Genomic DNA, 14,003 nt, shown 5'->3' with positions numbered 1-14,003 from the left:
AGCCCCAGAATGCTTCAGGAAGAAACCATGGCGTTGATGATGCTTTAATTTGGACTTCTCCTAGCTCAAAATCATGAACCAATAACTTCCCATTGCTTAAGCCAACCCATTGCACGTTACTTGCTTTAGCAACAAGAAAATAAATAGGAGCTTTGTCAGGGCTGCTGTACAAAAATATCAGAGATAGTTGGCTTAAATAATAGTAATTCATTATCTCACAGTTTGGATGCTAGAAGTCCAAAGTCAAGATATCAGCAGGAAATCTGAAGTGTTCTGTTGGTGACTTTCTGGCACTCCATAGCTCAGTCTCTGCCTCAGTCACGTGGTGATCTGTCTTCTTCTTTCCCACTGTGTCCAATTTCTTCTGCTTATAAGAATTTCAGTTATATTGGATTAAGGTTCATAATGATTCAGTTTAGCCTCACCTTAACTAATTATATCTTCAAAGATCCTACTTACAAATGTGTTCATACTCACAGGACTGGGGATTAAGACTTGAATGTATCTTTGTTGAGGATATGATTCTAACCATAATGGAAGCGTTATTGAAAGAAGGGGTGCCGGGGTGCCTGATCTGTTTTCATTGATAGAAGGGAATGCCCTGATCAGATTTGCATTTTAAAAAGATCACTCTGGTTGAAAGCAGGTGAGAGGATCTAAGGGAAGATTAGATTTAGGAATTCCAGTGGTCATTTATGGCAATAATTAAAGCCCAAAATAAATAATCAATTACCCAACATTTATTACAATGGAATGAAAAGGTGAAAACTTGGGCCAATAGCATTTGGAACAAATCCCATTTATTATCTCAATGTTTTGAAGGTCAGAAAACTGGATACAGCATGGTTCAACTGGGTTATTGCTTAGAGACTCAGAAGTACAAAATCAAGGTGTTGGCAGGACTGTACTACTTTATGGAGGCTCTGGATATGAGTCTGCTTCTGAGGTCATTCACGTGGTTGGCAGAACTCAGTTTCTTATAGTTATATGACTGAAACTCCTGTTTCCATGCTATCTGTCAGCCGGAAGTTGGTCTTTGTTCCTAGAGGCAAACCACATTCCTTCTCATGCTTTCCACATGCTCCTTCTCCAGCAATGGTGGGCCAAATCTTTCTCTGGCTTTGAATTTTTCCAACTTTTCCTTCTGCTGCATCTTTCTAACTCCACTCAGAAAAAGTTCTCTGCTTTTAAAAAGGCTCATGTGATTAGATTGGACCCATCTAGGTAATTCAGGAAAATCTCCCTATTTTAAGGCCCATAACTTTAAATTATATCTGTGAAATCCCTTTTGCTCTGTAGCATAACATATTCATAGGATCCAGGAATTAGGGCATGGGCATTTCTGGGGGACCATTATTCAGCCAACCACAGATGTAATACTCTTGATATACAGTAGATAAATGAGAAATCTATTGAAAAGACAACCACTTCTCACCAACTCTGCTGTTAAATGCTGGTCTCAATCACAATCATCTCTTGCATAGAGTAATTCATTAGCCTCTAAACTGATTTCTGTTTATACCACTTTTGTTTTCTTAACTTTCATTCACACAGTAGCCAGAAAGATTTTTCTAAAATGTAAACTAAATACCAATCTCATCTTGCAACATCAACTCATTTCCCATTGCAATTAGGACAAAATCCAGCCATTTGGTATAAAAGGTATGACAACTTCTACCTGTCTGACATAAGTTGATTCTACTCTCCCTATGGCCTCTAAGTTCCAATTTCAGGACTTTTCTTCTTATATCTTACCTCATAGATACCAAAGATTTTGAATTTCCTTTAGAAATTTCTTTATCTAATTCTCAGGTTAGATATTCCCTCTTCAGTGAGGTCTTCCCCTACTACCCTGTCTGTGTCTGTTTGAAGCTGTATGGACTCCAGAAAACCATGTTCTTAAATTTAATCCATTCCTGTGGATATAAATCCATTGTAAGTAGGATCTTTTGATGAGATTCCTTCAGTTAAGAAGAAATGGTTTAGCCCAATCACAATGGGCCTTCATCCTATTACTATCCTTTATAAGTGGAGTGAAATTCAGGCAGAAAGAGAAAGCCATGGAATCAAGAAGCTGAAATTCAGCAGAACCTGGAAGAGAAACAGAGAAGCCAGGAGAAACTACTGTGTGCTTTGCCATGTGACAAGCTAATGACCATGGAAACAAAGCAACCAGTCCCAGAACATCAGTCTTTGGGAAGAAAGCATTGTCTGGATGGCACCTTGATGTAGACATTCTGTTGACATCAGAAGCATGAGTTAATAAATTCCCATTGTTTAACCCAACTCATTTCACGGTATTTATATGAGAAGCCAAAAAAACTGAAACTACCTAAAAGAAGGCAACTTCATCTCACCCTCATCACTGGGTCTTGGGTAGCCCTAAACCTGCCCTTTGTTTTTCATAACATTTATCACTATCCAATATCTTCTTACTCATCTACCTGTTTGTTAGTTTGTTGCAGATGCATCACAATTAAAATATAAGCTTTGAAGGAGCAAGACACTTGTTTATCTTGTTCACAGCTTCACCAACAGTCTAAAAAAGTAGTTGACATAAAGTAGATGCTGAATAATGTCTATTGTATTTGTAAAAGCAGTCTCACTAGAATCAGATCTAATCCAATACTAATGGATATAAGCAAAGTCCAGGCATAGATGGAACGTATCTTTGGAGAAGTCCTGAATCTATGAGATTAAGGTCCCCGTTGGTTTTTTCCCAAATTGATACATTTTGATATTGGTGTAGCAGAAAAACACTGACAATATGTGCATGAGATGTAGACAATACTGTTCAAGTTTGAGGCTTCTTAGATTATTATTTTACTGTGTTTTCATTGGCTAATTATTCTGGGGAAAAGGTACTACGTAACTAACTTCCATTCTTTACCCAGCTGCATCTCATAAATTACAGATTTATTAATAATAAGCAATAAGTAATCTTGACAGTGAATATGTTTAAAAGAACAAGTTAACAATGACTCATGCACCTGGAGAAGAGAGGTAGGGAGTTACAGGCCCACTGTGAACTCTTTCCCATCTAGCCTCTCAAGAGGAAAGAACCATAGGTGGTTCAATAGAAGGATTTGAAGCTCAGGAAAGAGATGACTATTACCTTCCCACCTAATCAATATACATTAAAGAAAAGGCCAGGGAAACAAAGAAAGTTTACTTAAGTCAGTAGAGTAAAATATAGATATAGTGAGCTGAGCAACCTCCATCTGCAAATCAAAAGAGGGTTCTCAAGGATCCCCTTTCCCCTGACTCTAAAAGTTACAAAAGCAGGAAAAGTAAGATAAAAGAAAAATAGTGGATAAACAGAATTTCACTCTTCCCTGTTGAGCAAGCATGGGGAAGGGAGGAGAGAAACTTGGAATGGATCAGGGGACCAGGTAAAAGAGTGAAAGTGTGCTGAAAAAAATTGGAAAGCTGAGGAATCTGGCGATATTTTTGTTTTGGACTGATGGGTGTATTACCAGAAGATCACGTGTTTACAACAGCAGAATAATTCAAATCAATAAAAAATATTTGAAACCAATTATGCATATATTATGTTTCTATATCCATATGTACATATGTATAAGTTTATATGCAATTCTAATGTATTTATGTGCATGGAAATGCCTTTAACACATAAAACCATTTTAAGGCAAATCTAGCAGTTTTTCTTTATTATTTGCAGTTTTTTCTTGCAGAATTTATTCCGATTCAACCAATATTTAAATGACTTAGGAGCTAAGGTATTTCTTATGTATTGTCATATACAAAAAACATGAGACCAGCCTCTCCTTCAAGGAGTCAGTTGTGGAATGAAAGCAAATCATATACATTTTTAGAATTCAATAGAAATGCCATAAAGGTAAAGATCAATATGTAAAAGTCAAAAGCCATACCCAGTTGTTAGAATTAGCAAGACCTTAGTTAAGGAGCAGAAGGCCTGGAGAAAAGAAGACAAATATAGCATTGGAGAAAAGAGTTATTGAATAAAGGCCTTCATTCAGAAGGGAAGGTGATTTATGCCTTTAAAAAAATAGTCCTAAATATTTGGGGCTAGGAATTTAAACTGCATTATTTTTTAAACCAAAAGCTAAATAATTTTCAGGGATTTTTCAAGTCTTATCCAGTTTCTTGAGTTTAATAAGTTAACTTGATTGTATCTGAAAATTTTTTTAAAGATTTATTTTTTTTATTTATTTCTCTTCCCTTCCCCCCACCCCTCATTGTCTTCTCTGTGTCCATTCACTTCATGTTCTTCTGTGTCCACCTGTACTCTTGTCCACAGCACAAGGAATCTGTATCTCTTCTTGTTGCATCATCTTGCTGCATCAGCTCTCTGTGTGTGTGGCGCCACTCCTGGGCAGGTTATGCTTTTTTCATACAGAGCGGCTCTCCTTGAGGGGCACACTCCTTGTGTGTGAAGTTCCCCAATGCGGGGGACACCCCTGCATGGCACAGCACTCCTTGCACACATCAGCACTGCACATGGGCCAACTCACCACACAGGTCAGGAGGCCCTGGGTTTGAACCCTGGACCTTCCATGTAGTAGTCTGATGCTCTATCAGTTGAACCAAATCCACTTCCCTGGAATTAATTAATAAATATGGTAAGTGAAGTAAGTCCCATCAAGGCAATTTGCAAAGGAACTTGACTTTGTGAATCATTCAATACACTCTCCCCCGGTTCCACAACTTTATTGTGCTAAAGGAAAGTGGAAGGGTAAAAGTTATCTTTATACTCAAATATTTCTAATAAGGAGATCAATTTCTAGGGGTTCATCCCATGAATTTGTTGATATTGGAACACTTTTCTACCTACAAAACCAATTTCATGTAGTTTAACCTGATAAATAACAATTCCTTTTTGAAATTATAGCTCTGCTTTAAAAAATCTTACATTGAGGCTATATTATAAGTTCTTATATGCATTTAATTGTGTATATCATCCAAGTCAATGACAGAGCAGCGTACATGTTTAAAAAAAATCTTAGGATTCTAATATGCTGATGATTAAATCATCACATTGCACATTTAATGGTGGGTAATGTTGACTTAGTTATATTCTGTATTCTGAATGATAAAATATGGGTGTAATGAAGAGAAAAATGAATTTTATAACAGCATTTGCTCTCTACCATCTCTTGTTATATTTTTAGCTAGTGCATGTAATAAGTGATGACATCTCAATAAAAATATCAGACATGGCATTCAAAGTGCATTAGCATTGTGACTGTTACAATACCAGTCTCCTTCCTGGGTACACATTAGTCTTTCAGAATCATGTAGCTGGTGAAGGATGAGAGGCCATGAACCAGCTATTTAAATGTGAATTGCTCTTCAAGCTGCCACTGGTACTAGTGGACTCTCAAAGAAATTTTCTCAATTTCCAAAAATTAACAATCTCTGGGGAAAATATTCTCAAAGAGTCACTTAAGACTTAGGGCACTTTTCTTAGGTTCATAAAAATTACCACACCTACCAAAGTACAGTATCCCAGGGATGTGTCCTTGACCTTTATTTCTCATAAACCTGGTTAAATGCGCTGATTTCAAGATCTATTCTACCTTATAGATTTAAAACAAAGAATGTGATTTTTCTTCCCACACATATTAAGCCTAGATATAAAAATATTACTAGATGTAATAGCTCTGAAAAGTGCATGCAATTTTATTTTAGTTTTTTAAGTTTTTCTTCTTTTTTCTTTTTCTTTTTTTGTCTTTATTTATTTATTTTTTAATGTTACATTCAAAAAATATGAGGTCCCCAAATACCCCCCCAACCCCCTTCACCCCACTCCTCCCACCACAACAATCTCCTTCAGCATCATGGGACACTCACTGCACTCGGTGAACACTCTCTGAGCACTGCTGCACCACATGGTCAATGGTCCACATTTAAGTTTACACTCTCCCCCAGTCCACCCCATGGGCCATGGAAGGACACACAATGTCCAGTAACTGTCCCTGCAGTACCACCCAGCACAACTCCAAGTCCTGAAAATGCCCCTACATCACATCTCTTCTTCCCACTCCCCACCCCCAGCAGCCATCATGGCCACTTTCTCCACCTCAACGCCACATTTACTTCCATCACTAATCACAACAATTTGAGAATAGAGCATTAGCAAGCAATTTTAGTCTCTATGTTTATGCCTTCAGAATAGGTCATTCTTAAATGAGGTCAAACTCAATGACATTTTTTTTTTAAGATTTATTATTTATTTATTGCCCCTCCCTTGCAGCTTGCTTGCTGTCTGCTCTCTGTGTCCATTCACTGTGTGTTCTTCTGTATCTGCTTGTCTCTCTTTTTTGCATCACCTTGCTGCGCTAGCTCTCCGTGGGTGTGGGCCATCAGCTCTCTGCAGGTGCGGGCCAGCTTGCCTTCACAAGGAAGCCCTGGGACACAAACCCAGGGCCTCCCATATGGTAGACAGGAACCCAATCTATTGAGCCACAGCTGCTTCCCTCAATGACATATTTTTAAATTGAAGATGTGACTTAAAAATACAAAACTATTTGAATGCCCATGATTTATTCACCATAGGGGGAAAAGTAATTACATAGAGGGTACCCTGAATAATAATTCTTTTATAATAATTCTTAAATTATATAAAGTAGGTATGGTGTTGTATTTTAACCAATTTTGTCTGGGAATTAGTTGTATGTAACCATATACTAACACAGATCAAAATTGCTATTTTTGAATTTATTTTTATTCAAGATGTTGAAAGTCATGTTTGATGTGGAAAAAGAAAGGTTAAATTACCTAATAGAGATGGACGACCCATATATTTTGTTTGTACTGTTATATATATATATTCCTTGAGGTATTCTCTAAAACCCTGTTTTTTAGTAGTATAAATATGACATTCTTATTTTAAAATTAAAGCTGTAACTGAATATGTTTTTTATTTATTTATACATATACGTTTACTCTCTAACAGTATGAGAATAATTGTTAAATAAAATTCCACCTACAAACGTCCTGATTTTTCCTTTTGTTTGTTTTGATATAAACTGAATTCATTAATCTCATTATTCAGTAATTTTTTTGTTTCAATTAATGTATCTTCTGAACCTTTCCATTATAATACATAGCTTTGGGGATTGAATCATGCTCCCCACAAAAGTCATGTTCAGGTCCCAACCCTTGGTCTTATGGGTATGAACTCATTTGTGAATAAACCTTTGAAAAGTCATTAATTAAAGTTTGCCCATACTGAAAGAGGTGGGCTTTAATCCAATATGGCTAAAGTCCTTAAAATCAAAAGAAATTGGATATGAAAAAAGAGAAGGCTCAGGGAGCCAGGGAGCAGCCAGAAGCTTGTAGTCAATGCAACCTGGAAGAGAAAGAAGATACCGCCATGTTCATTACCATGTGACAGAAAAGATAAGGAACTCCACAGATAGCTAGCCATCCAGAAAACACCAACCCCAGGAGGAAGCAAGCTTGTAGTTTCTGAGGCCATGCCAATATATTCCTGTTCTTAGCCAACCCATTGCATGTTTTCTGGTGACAGCTGGAAAACAATATCACATAGTATCCTGACTCATTTGTTTGAATAGCTTCAAAGTGTTCCAAAGAAGTTTTGCAAGATCGTATTTATTTAATGAAAGCATGAGCATTCCAGCTTCTCTGGACACTATCAGGGAAAATAATTTTTTAAAAAGTCTCTCCATCCCCAGTCTCTCCAGACAATGCGTGCCACCCTTTCCTGGTCTGTAGGGGTCCCCAAAACAGCTCCCTTGGATGACTTCTACACCTTTTCCTCTAGTTTGCAAGAGAACTGCACTCTGCCTGAGCTTCTCCAATGCCATTTTGGACCACTTATTTCCCAGGCACAAGAAACCTATTCAAGCCCCATTAGTGGCCCCCTGCCCCTGTTTTAACTACTTAAACAGGATAATATTAAAGATTTAGGAAAAATAAACTATAAATCAAAGAAGAACTGTGAAATAAAATCACTAGAAAAGAGAGATAAATTGATCAATAGAAAAAAAAACAAATATAAATAATGGATGCCTAGATATCAACAAAAGATAACAACCCATACTAAGAAACAGGAAGATATGGTCCAGTCAAAGAATAAAGAATCTGGATGAAATTCAGGATTTAAAACAACTAATAAATGATGTTCACACAAACCTCTTTAATCAGTTTAAGGAGATGAAGGAAAATATGACTAAAGAAATATAGGACATTAAGATGACACTGTGTGGGCATAAAGAATAATTTGAATACTGGCAAAAAAAAAAAAAGAGTAACAGACTTTATGGCCCAATGGATAATATTAAAAATATATTAGGGAAGTGGACTTGGCTTAATGGGTATGGGTAGAGCATCCACCTACCACATGGGAGGTCCATGGTTCAAACCTAGGGCTTCCTTGACCTGTGTTGAATTGTCTCACACACAGTGCTGATGCACACAAGGAGTGCTGTGCCACACAGGGGTGCCCCCGTGTAGGGGAGCCCCAAACACAAGGAGTGCACCTCATTAGGAGAACTGTCCAGCATGAAAGGAAGTTCAGCCTGCCCAGGAGTGGCACCGCACACACGGAGAGCTGGTGCAGCAAGATGACACAACAAAGAGACAGACTCCTGGTGCTGCTGACAAGAATAGAAGCGGACACAGAAGAACGCACAGCAAATGGACAAAGAGAACAGACAACTGGGATGGGGGGAAAGGAAGGAGAGAGAAATAAACAAAAATAAATCTTAAAAAATATTATATATATATATATGTATATATATTAGAGGGGGTGTGCATTTGGCTCAAGGGGTTGAGTGCTCACCTCCCACATGGGAGGTCCTGGGTTTGGTTCTTGGTGTCCTCTGAAAAAAACAAACAGCAAGCAAAATTAATGATAAAACCAACTCAGGGAAGCCAATGTAGCTCGGTGCTTGAGTGCCAGTGCCAGCTTTCCACATATGAGGTTCCAGGTTCAATCCCCGGCCCCCAGTACCTAAAAAACAAACAAACAAACAAAAAACACATTAGAGGCATATAACAGCAGATTTGAAAGTACAAATGAGTGACTACAAAGACAACTTTTGAACTTGAAAAGATAGAAGGACAGAAAAAAGAATGCAAAAAAATTGAACAGGGTCTCAGGGAATTGAATGATATGCATATCACAGGTATCCCAAAAGGGGAAAAAATAGAAAAGGGGTAGAAAGAATATTTGAGGAAAATCTCCTAACCTGCATGAAAGACATGGAAGTCAATGTTCAAAAAGGGCAATGCACCCCAAGTGGAATAAATCTGAATACACCATCTCCAAGACATCTACTACTGAGATTGTCAATGGCCAAAAATAAAAAGAGGATTTTGAGAGAAACAAGAAGAAAGCAATGTATTATTTACAAGAGAGCCTCAATAAGGATATAGAGTGATCTCTTATCAAAAACAATGGAGTTGAGAATGCAGTGGTACAATACTTTTAATGTACTGAAAGAGAAAAACTGCCATTCAAGAATGCTTTATCTAGCAAAACTATTCTTCAGAAATGAAGGCGAGTTTAAAGTCTTTACAGACAAACCAAAACTGAAAGAGTATGTTATCAAGAGACCGAATTTACAAGAGATATTAAAGGGTGTGTTATAGACTGAAAGGAAAAGACAAGAATGAGTGTCCTGGAGAAGAGTGTAGAAATGAAGTACTTAAGAGAAATAAAAGTGTTAAAAGAAAGACAGTAGTTAAGTATGAAAACAGAAAGCCAAGGTATAAAATGGACAAAGTAATGCCTGTATAGAAGTAATGCTGAATGTTAATGAATTGAACTCTCCAATTAAAATAAATAGAATCTATCAAGAATGGATTAAAAAAACATGAGATATCTATTTGTTGTCTACAAGAGATGCAAGGACACAATGAGGCTGAAAGTGAGGGTTGGAAAAAGATATTAAATGCTAATGTAATTTTAAAAGAGTGGGTGTAGTGATATTAATAGTGGATAAAATAGATTTGAAATGCAAACCTGTTATAAAAGATGAAGAAGTTTGCTGTATATTTTTCAAAAGGAAAAATTTCACCAAGAAGAAATAGGGATAATAAAGATTTATGCACCTAACTTAGATGCAAAATACATGAGACATACACTGGCAAAACTGAATGGAGAAATAGACATCTCTACAATAATAGCTGGAGACTTCAAGACTCCACTCTCAGCATTAGATAGAACATCTGGACAGAAGATAAATAAGGAAACTGAGAGGTTGAATACTATGATAAATGAACAAGAACTAATAGACATTTATAGAGCATCACACCCCAAAATAGCAGGCTATACATTCTTCTCACATGCTCATGAATCTGTCTCCAGGATAGACCATATGTTGGGACATAAGTCAGATTTCAATAATTTTTAAAACATTGAAATTATATGAAACACTTTCTCTAATCATAATGGAATAAAGTTGAAAATTAATAACAGGCAGAAAAAGGAAACATTCATAAACATGGAGATTAAACAATACACTCAATCATTGGATCAAAGAAGAAATTGCAGGACATCTCAGTAAATACATCAAGACAAATGAGAACAAGAAAACAACCTACCAAAACTTATGGGATACAGCAGAGACAGAGCTGAGAGGGAAATTTATAATGCTCAGTGCTTATATTAAAAAGAAGAAAGAGCTAAAATCAAATACCTAACTGCACACCTGAAGGAACTAGGAAAAAAAGGGCAAACAAAGTCCAAAGCAAACAGAAGGAAAGAAATAATAAAGATTAGAGCCAAAATAAATGAAATGGAAAAAAATAATAGAGAAAATCAACAGAACTAAAAGTTCTTGAGAAGATCAACAAAATCAATAAGCCCTCAGCTAGATTAACAAATAAAAAGAATAGATCCAAATGCATAAAATCAGAAATGAGAAGGGTTACATGACCACTGACCCATTGGAAATAAAAGAGATCATAAGAGAATACTATGAACAACTGTTTGCCATCACACTAAACAACATTCATGAAATGGAAAAAATTCTGAAAACAAATGAACACACACATTGACACTAGAAGAAATAGAACACATCAAGAAACAAATCACAAGCAAAAAAAAAAATAGAAGCAGTAACCAAAAACCTCCCCAAAATAAAAAGGCCATGGGGGAAACGGACTTGGCCCAGTGGTTAGGGCATCCATCTACCACATGGGAGGTCCGCGGTTCAAACCCTGGGCCTCCTTGACCCATGTGGAGCTGGCCCATGCGCAGTGCCGATGCGCACAAGGAGTGCCGCGCCACACAAGGGTGTCCCCCGCATAGGGGAGCCCCACACGCAAGGAGTGTCACCCCACACAGGGGTGTCCCCCACGTAGGGGAGCCCCACACGCAAGGAGTGTCACCCCACACAGGGGTGTCCCCCGCGTAGGGGAGCCCCACGCACAAGGAGTGCACCCGTAAGGGAGAGGCGCCCTGCGTGAAAGAAAGTGCAGCCTGCCCAGGAATGGCGCCGCCCACACTTCCCATGTGGCTGACGACAACAGAAGCAAAGAAACAAGACGCAGCAAATAGACACAGAAAACAGACAACCAGGGGAGGGGGGGATTTAAATAAATAAATAAATCCTGAAAAAAAAAAAAAGTCTATGACCAGATTGTTTCACAGGTTAGTTCTACTAATCATTTAAAGGAGATCTAATACCAACCTTGCTCAAACTCTTCCAAATAATTGAACAAGAAGGAAAGCTAGCAAACTCATTCTCTAAAGCTAACACCATCCTTATATCAAAGCCAAAAAAAGTTATTATGAAAAATGAAAATTACAGATCAATTTTTTTCATGAAAATAGATGCAAAAATCCTCAGCAAAATACTTGCTAACCGAATCCAATAACGCATTCAAAAATTGATCAAGTGGGCTTTGTACCAGGTATGCAAGGGTGGTTCAACATAAGAAAATCAATCAGTGTAATACACCACATTAATAACTTGAAGAAGAAATCTCACATGGCCATTTCAATTGATGCAGAAAAGGCTTTTGACAAAATACAACATCCTTTCTTGATTAAAAAAAAAACTCTCTGAAAGATAATAGAAGGAAACTTTCTCAATATGATAAAGTGCATATATAAAATATCCACAGCTAACATTTTACGCATTGAAGAAAAACTGAAAGCTTTCCCACTGAGATCAGGAACAAGACAATGATGTCCACTCCCACACTGTTAGGTACTAGAATTTCTAGTTAGAGCAATTAAGCTAGATAAAGGCACCCTGATAGGAACAGAAGAGGTAAAACTTTTGTTTTTCACTGATGATACAATCCTATACTTAGAAAATCCCAAAAAATCCACAACAAATCCACTGTTAAAACTTGTAGATGATTTCAACAAAGCAGCATGATAAAAGATTATATGCAAAAGTCAACAGCATTTCTGTATACTTCTTTTTTTATTTTATTTTTTTGTCTTTATTTTTTTAATATTACATTAAAAAATATGATGTCCCCATATACCCCCCACCCCCCTCACCCCACTACTCTCTCCATTACAACATCCTCCTCCACATAGCCCATACTCTCCCACAGTCCACCCAGTGGGTCATGGGGGGACACACAATGTCTGGTAACTGTCCCTGCAGCACCACCCAGGACAACTCCAAGTCCCAAAAATGCCCCCACATCACATCTCTTCCTCCCACTCTCTACCCTCAGAAGCCACCATGGCCACTTTCTCCACACCAATACCACATTTTCTTCAATTACTAACCACAGTAGTTCATGTACAGAATATCAGTAAGTCCACTCTAATCCATACTCTATTCCTCCATCCTGTGGACCTTAGAATGGTTGTGTCCACTCCATATCTATGTCAAGAGGGGACTTAGATTCCACATGGATGCTGGATTGCAATTCTCCTGCTTTCAGTTGTAGACACTCTTGGCTCCATGGTGTGGTGGTTGACCTTCTTCACCTCCATGTTAGCTGAATGGGCTAAGTTCAAAAACCAGATTAGGAGTTGCAAGTCTGTTGAGGCTCAGGGCCTGGCTATCACAAGGTCAGTCCAGAGATTCAGGTCCCCTGGGTATACACTAAACCCCTTCTGTTGAGCAGTCTGAGGAGGAATTCAGAAAAATTCCATTTACAATAGCAAGTAGAAGAATCAAACATTTAGGAATAAGTTTAACCAAGGACATAAAGGACCTGTATTCAGAAACTATAAAACATTATGAAAAGTAAACAAAGGTTATCTAAATGAATAAAAGTATATTTCTTGCTCATGCATTGGAAGAATAAATATCATTGAGATGTCAGTTCTATGCAAACTGATCTACAAGCTTTATTTCAATCCTGATGAAAAATTCCAAAATCCTATTTTGTAGAATTAGAGAAGTAAATTATCAAATTTATCTGGAAGAGTAAGTGTCCCTAAATAGCCAAAAATATCTTTAAAATGAACAAAATTGGAGGACTCTCACTTCCAGACTTGAATGTGTATTATCTTGCCATAGTGGTAAAAACAGCCTATTACTGACATAAACATAGATTGACCAATGGAATAAAATTGAAAGTCCAGAAACAGACCCTCACATCTATGGTCAAGTGATTTTTGATGAAATTGTCAAACCCACTCAGCTGGGACAGAACAGCCTATTCAACAAATGGTGCTTGGAAAACTGGATATTCATAGTTTGAGCAAGATTGGTATTAGATCTCCTTTAAATGACTAGTAGAACTAACCTGTGAAACCATCTGGTCATGGACTTTCCATTTTGGGGAGGTTTTTGATGACTGCTTCTATTTTTTTGCTTGTGATTTGTTTCTTGATGTGTTCTATTTCTTCTAGTGTCAGTATGTTTGCTCATTTGTTTCCAGAAATTTTTCCATTTCATGAATGTTGTTTAGTGTGATGGCAAACAGTTGTTCATAGTATTCTCTTATGATCTCTTTTATTTCCGATGGGTCAGTGGTCATGTAACCCTTCTCATTTCTGATTTTATGCATTGGATCTTTTTATTTGTTAATCTAGCTGAGGGCTTATGAATGTCCAGTTTTAGACTAAT

This window comes from Dasypus novemcinctus, chromosome 2 (assembly GCF_030445035.2).
Source record: "Dasypus novemcinctus isolate mDasNov1 chromosome 2, mDasNov1.1.hap2, whole genome shotgun sequence".
Classification (NCBI taxonomy): Eukaryota; Metazoa; Chordata; class Mammalia; order Cingulata; family Dasypodidae; genus Dasypus; species Dasypus novemcinctus.
This window is presented reverse-complemented; position numbering follows the sequence as displayed.